This window comes from Frankliniella occidentalis, unplaced genomic scaffold, assembly GCF_000697945.3.
Source record: "Frankliniella occidentalis isolate FOCC.00 unplaced genomic scaffold, Focc_3.1 Scaffold229, whole genome shotgun sequence".
Taxonomy (NCBI): domain Eukaryota; kingdom Metazoa; phylum Arthropoda; class Insecta; order Thysanoptera; family Thripidae; genus Frankliniella; species Frankliniella occidentalis.
Genome location: NW_026267355.1, coordinates 583,366 through 589,730, shown reverse-complemented (window position 1 = coordinate 589,730; position 6,365 = coordinate 583,366). Strand labels below are relative to the sequence as shown.

Below are 6,365 nucleotides of genomic sequence, written 5' to 3'. Positions count from 1 at the left end.
GGGGCTGCCCAGGTCGCCGGGGGACGGGCCGCCCAGGCGCTGCCCTCCTAGGGCTGTCGGATGCGCTCATTATTTCCCACCGAGGCCCAGCAGTACACTGTCGGCAGACAGGTCCGAGAACGGGGAGAATTATCTGTCAATCGTAGCTTTAGTTATTGTAGTCTCCGGTCCTTGTGTGCAATGAGGTGAGTGCCGATGTAGAGGACAGTTTCACGGCTCCCTGGTCCCGCTCTTGGGAGGGGCGATGATCCAGCCCAACCACTCCGTCTCCACCTTCCACCTCTACTCGATTCATCCCCGCTTTATAACACGCATCAGTTATTAGCGAAAAGACGTTTCTGGCACACGGCGGGGCTCGCATCGCCCAGGCATCCAATTTTAATCAACGACTTTGACAGATTTGGTCGCGACAGACAAACAAAACCGGACTGGCAACGGGAGTGTGAGTTCGGTGTCTCGGGGGAAAAGGTGGCTCAAATCGTTCAAAAGAAGTTTAAAATGGATTTCGATAACTTTCGTCCGACTTTATTTAGCCTGGAGAATTTTTCATTACATCTAGACTTTTGGTTCAAAATTTCTCCGTAAATGTGGAGGCACTATTTTGTTTTTCAAGTTAAACGACATAATTTCCAACGTGTCTGAAAAATAAGAAAAGGCGTTTTCGACACAATTTAGAAGAGAATGAGAATAGCTTTGGCTTTGTGTGTGTATCAAACAGGTCGTTCTCACAGCAGGAAGCTATTCATCCCTCTGGACACGTTTCGATCTAATTTCGGGAAGGCCTGCTGTCCTGTCCACATTATGAGGAGGGGGCCCTGCCCCACCCCACCCCGCCCAGCCCCTCCCCGCAGCACCACGCCTCGCTCTGCGAGCCGCACCCGACCCAGCGCCACGCTTTTGATTGCCAATCGTCCATTGGTGAATCAACAGTGACAAAAATGGTGCCGAGATAAAAAATATTGGTGCGAGGGGATTTATCGCTCAGCGTTTGACTGGAGAAATCGGAGAACGCTTACCGCCACTGGACTTGACAGGGGAGTTATCGCTTGGATAACGTCCAGGAGTGCTCAGCCACCAGCCACCCCTCCCGACGATACGATAATATAACCGTCGCCGACCAGGAACGCAAATCCGTGGCCGCGAAACAACGCTGCTCCCGTGCGTGAGGGTTAACGACCGGACTGTGTCGGGGTGTCGGGTCTGGGCCCGCGGGCCACCCCGCCCCGCCCCGCCCCATCGCGGGGCCGCCGCCGCGCCGCCGCCGCTGTCGGAAACTAATGCCCTCCCGAGCCGGTCCGGTCTGTCCGGCCGGAGGTGTCCGGAGGGGCTCTCCTTGGCCGTGGGCCCCTGGGCCGCCCGGCCCCGGGTGGGGCCCACGGTGGACGCCGCCCCGCCGTACTCGGATGGGGGGCACGTTCCAAAGCGCGGCCAGACGCACCGAAACCCACGCGACTCGTTTTCTGCGCCGGAGTGTTTTCCGTGAGTGAGTCGCGTCTGAATAATTCACCGGTGGCAGAGAGGACTCGGTGAGTGCCGTTTAATTCTGGTATGAAATCCATTATAGGATTATTGCCGCCTTTCATGGCGCGGAGGAGAGGGCTGACCAATGCATGCTGCAGCGCAAGTGAAGCGTACCGAGCAGTACAGTTCTTACTTTGTACCTCGAGGAGGGTGGGCCGGCTGCCTTTCTTTTTTTTTCTATTCCGGTTCATGTATCGAGAAGATTTCTTTCCAAGTCCGTTCAACCATGATATCGTAATGGCCGTCTCAACTGGGCTGAGACTTAGCGAAAAAAAACATGTCCCTGGGGAAGCACACGGCGAGCACGCGGCCTCGAAATATTAAAAACACATCTCGAAATTCGCTTCAAAAATGTTGGAACCGCTCTATTAGCCGCTGTCAGCAATATGCTCTAAAATTGTCTGAATAAAATGAAACTGTCAAAGACAATCACAAAGAAAATGTCGAAATATGGGACAGCTAGTTTTCTTCGAAAAATACGTCACTGTGCGTGCGGTTTTGCTGCAATGCCCGTCACACCCGTTTGTTCGGTTCGTACCTACGGTAACAGGTGTGAGCCCCGAGGCCCGGAAGTAGGTTGGGGTTGACCTTAGGGTGGCCACACTACCAGCGGTGCCCAGCCCAGCCGTCATACGTGCCCGGACACACGACACGACAAAGACATTAGAGCACGTCGGCGGCGTGCACGGTGCACGTGCCATGCACGAGCGGGGAAGGCCGCATTGCGCAAAGGGCCTAAAGTCACCGGCCAAACTTATTTCAAGTGCCGGAAAAAACATTATAAAAAATAATTAACGGATTACAATGCACCGCATTGTTTAAATTGCCTTATTTGTCAATAACTGCGCACTGGCCCCTGCCGCATGGTAGAGTAGCCGCTCCGCCAACGCCCCGGCCCGGACACTTTCGACAGCGAGTCCAGACCGTTAGGATCACTGACAGCGCTACCACCTCACTACCTGAGCCCGAGATGCACGCGCTGCCGCGCGCTGCACCGGTCTGGGGCGTGGCGTGGCGGGGAGGAGGTGGAATGGGGGCTGGGGGGCCGCCCGGAGACGCCGCGCCGGGAGCGAAGAGCTTCAGGGCACCGCGGGGCACACAAGCGAGGGGTCATCTTCTGACAACGTGCGGCCATAGTTCGATCAGAATTAAAATTAAAGGAGTGAGAGGGACGGCAACACGGTAAAAACAATGTCTCATTTTTATGTTGAGAAAATAGGGAAAACTTTGAGGACCTGACATATTTGAGGAAAACTCCTCAGATCTCGCCTCTGATTTTGAGGAACCTCCCCAAAAAATGAGAAAATATCCCACATTATTTGAGGAGACTTCCCTCGAAACCTGAGGAGCTTTCCTCAAACGAAGGGAGTTTCTCAAAATTTTCCCTTTTCCCTCAAAAGAGGGAGACATTGTTTTTGCCGTGAACGGCAAACTATTTACGGCGAATTTCCCAAACCTTGGTGTTTTTATTATGGCCAATGAACAATTGACCGTTCTCAACGCCAAGTGGCAGGGAAAGGGCTAAAGCAACATGCCATCCATGTCCAACTCCCATATACAATAATGCTCATATGTTCGTTCGTTAGATACCTGAGCAAAGCTACGCGCCGCCGCCCCGGGAGACGTTTCACTCCCAGCTGCTCATCAGTCGGAGACTTAAACGCACGAGCTGGAGTAGAGCACTCTGCACCGCACTCTGCTGCACTTCTTTCTGCTGCACTATATACGCTCTGCTGAAATGCACTCTCCCGCTCTGCACTCTGCTGCACTGCACTCTCCTCCACTAAACTCTGCTGAACTGCACTCTGCTGCACTACACCCTGCTGAACTGCACTCTCCTCTACTGCACTCTCCTCCACTGCACTCTCCTCCACTGAACTCTGTTGCACTACGCTCTGCTGCACTACGCTCTGCTGAACTGCACTCGGCTGAAGTGCACTCCGCTGCACTACACCCTACTGAACCGCACTCCGCTGCACTACGCTCTTCTGCTGGACTGCACCGTCCTCCACTGAACTCAGCTGCACTGAACCCTGCTGCTCTGCACTCTGCTGCACTGCACTCTGCTCCAATAATTGTGCGAAAGGACACTTAAGAGGTAAAGGGACCTGGGTGAAAATATTTTATAACAAAATTTTTGCATTTGCCTCAGTACCAGCCAGTACACTCTGAATGGCAAGGGAAAATTTTTCCTCTTTGAAAGGTGCGTCGTCTCTGTTGTATGCAATGTGTGATATTGGTACTTCTGATAGTGTATGAATCCATTGCCTGGGCTGTATAACCACCGCTACCACGCGTGGTCGCCCTGCCTGCGGGCCTGTGGGCCTGCGGGCTGTGCCTGAGGCTGCTCACTTTACTTTTACCTGATTGGTTCGGGTTTTCACAATGGAGAGGTCCAGTCAGCCGGTGCGGTGCGCCGGGTGGTACGCCCGGCTGGCCCGGCTGGGCCCTTATTGAGTGACGACAAGTGAAAGTGCGCGCGCACGTCGAGCTCCCACGCAGGATTTGGGGAGCGAGAGATTGAGAGTACTGTAGACGCGAGTGTAGTTTGTGTTGATGTGTAGGTGTAAGGGCAAAGCCGTGTGACAGGCGAACATTCCCGGTTTTCCCGGTGTTTTCGTATTTTTTCAGGCAGTCGTTTAGACTGACTTTTTAAGTTTGATATTTTTCAGCCAGGAAAGGTATTTGTTGGGCAATAAATATATCGCACGTCGCACCCTTTACTTTTTGTTGGCTTAGCGATAGCCAAGCCCACTATCTCACACTGGGCCAAAAGAAAGTTTCATTCTGTTTGTGGGTGTGCTTGTTGTAATGTCTGTGTGCATAAGTCGAGAACGAATTATTGAGCTAGCGATCTGAAAATTTCAGGGTGGATTTGTACCATAAAAACACTGAACGAGAGAGTCAGATGTCTCGCTCTTCTTACAAGGGAACCTTTTCAGGTGTAAATCTCCAATTTATTATTATAATTGAAGTCGGATGGCACTTGAAGTTTTTCCTAAACCTCACAGTTACTAGGGGTTTACTTAAACCTTACACTTTTTTGTCTAACGGTACAAAATAGAGCAGAACAGACAGAATTTTGGCCCATAGGGCGCTATTTTGACGAGTTACCCCTTAAAACGCTGCTTCTCAATTTAAAAAAACAAAAACAATCTTCTCAAAAAACCATACCCCCACGCTAGGGGAAAACTAATTGTGAGGTTTAGGAAAAATTTCAAGTGCCATCCGATTTCTACGTAAATAACCTTCAAATTTTCAAAGTTTCAACGAGACACCTGAAAAGGTTCCCTTGTTAGGAGTGCGAGATCAGAAACCCGAAAAATATCACCCTCCTGAGAGCAAGATCAGTTTTTGCCCTACTTCAGTCATAACTTACGGTCCTCACCCGAATGTGAGTGAGGTTCCTCACTAAAAACTCCCTTAGATTTAGAATTCAGTGCTTATGACTCGAGCCTTAAATTCCCTGCTTTGATTACACTGGTAAAACAAATGCAGCAAGTTGCACACCAAATGATGTGCAGTTTCAAGTGTGCAAAAACTAAACATTTTTCATGATGTTGAACTGAACGAGACGTTAATTGGTGTGCAAGCATTACATAGACGTGTTGTTTACTTTTGATTGGTAGTCGTTAGTATTTGCACACTACGAAGTGTGCAGTTCAGTTAAATTTGCACACTTGTTTTACTAGTGTTAGCGAGGAAAAATTGTCTCACTCATTTCGAGAACACTGTCAATTCCAAATGACTCATTTCAAGTGTCAGTGCCACAGACGCTTAAGAGACCTATAAAGGTGCTAAAAATGAGTGCCTTTTGCAGTTTTAGTGCCTTAAATTGTAAAGGCACTTACTAGGTGGCTTAGCACTTTAGTATTTCCAGTGTACTACTGCGAAGGGCTATCCGAATCCAACCGACAAGGACAAGCAGGGGCCGGGGCGCAATGCGAGCGGAGGCCGTCTGGCCCACCCGGCCTCACCCGAGCCAACCCGGCCAAATGATATGGCATTACGTGCGGCAACGACCGACGACCGACCCGCAAGCGTCGGAACAACCCGACACTACACCCTCCCTCGGCCTACACGACCAAAATATGTTTTTCATTTTATCTTTAAAATTTGCCCCATGGAGTATAGATAAAATTGTCAAAGCGCGAAAACCGCCAAAAGCCCTTCCCTTGCACTGTGAAAAGTATCGTCGTAAATTTACAAAAAAATTGTAAACTCGATTTATAATTTAAGTTGTAAATTTACGACAGGCCATTTTTTACTCGCCAAGGGATTTGAAGTCGTTACATACAGCATGTATTTTTACGATTACAAATTGTAATTTTACAACTTGCGTCAAGGAAAATTTTCCTGTAAACCTACCTACTTTTCTTCACAGTGTTGAGCAACCCATCCTAGTGGACCCCAACCCACTCCACCCCACATAAGCCCAGTTGTTTCCATCCCTTCTCTCCCTTTCATCGGTACGGTTGTCCTTTCGATCCGCTTTAAACGAAGTGATACCCTATTTCTTTCAATGATGAAAAAAAAAATAGCCAAGGAACGATTTGAAAAACTTATGTGTTCTCACAACTAGACACCTGTACCTACCCACGCAAACTTGAAATCTGCATTAAAAGTTCTCGATTTAGCACATAAATCCCTTTTTACACTTAACCCTCTCGCATTATCTCTCTCTCTCTCTCTCTCTCTCTCTCTCTCTCTCTGCTTTACATCTCGCGGCCGTCCCCCCCTCTCCTGGCGAATCACAACCCCTTTGGAGGCTCAAATTTCGCGTGAAAAGGCGAGCGCCAGCACGTCTCTCTGAGCGTGCAGCGTTGCCAACGTTACCGCCCGCC

General features: G+C 49.9%; 1 protein-coding gene across 1 annotated transcript in view; it reads left to right on the top strand.

Moving 5' to 3' along the window:
- LOC113212362 (trinucleotide repeat-containing gene 18 protein-like) overlaps window positions 1-6,365 on the top strand; it is a 31,219-nt gene that overhangs the window by 11,484 nt on the left and 13,370 nt on the right. The window lies entirely within an intron of this gene.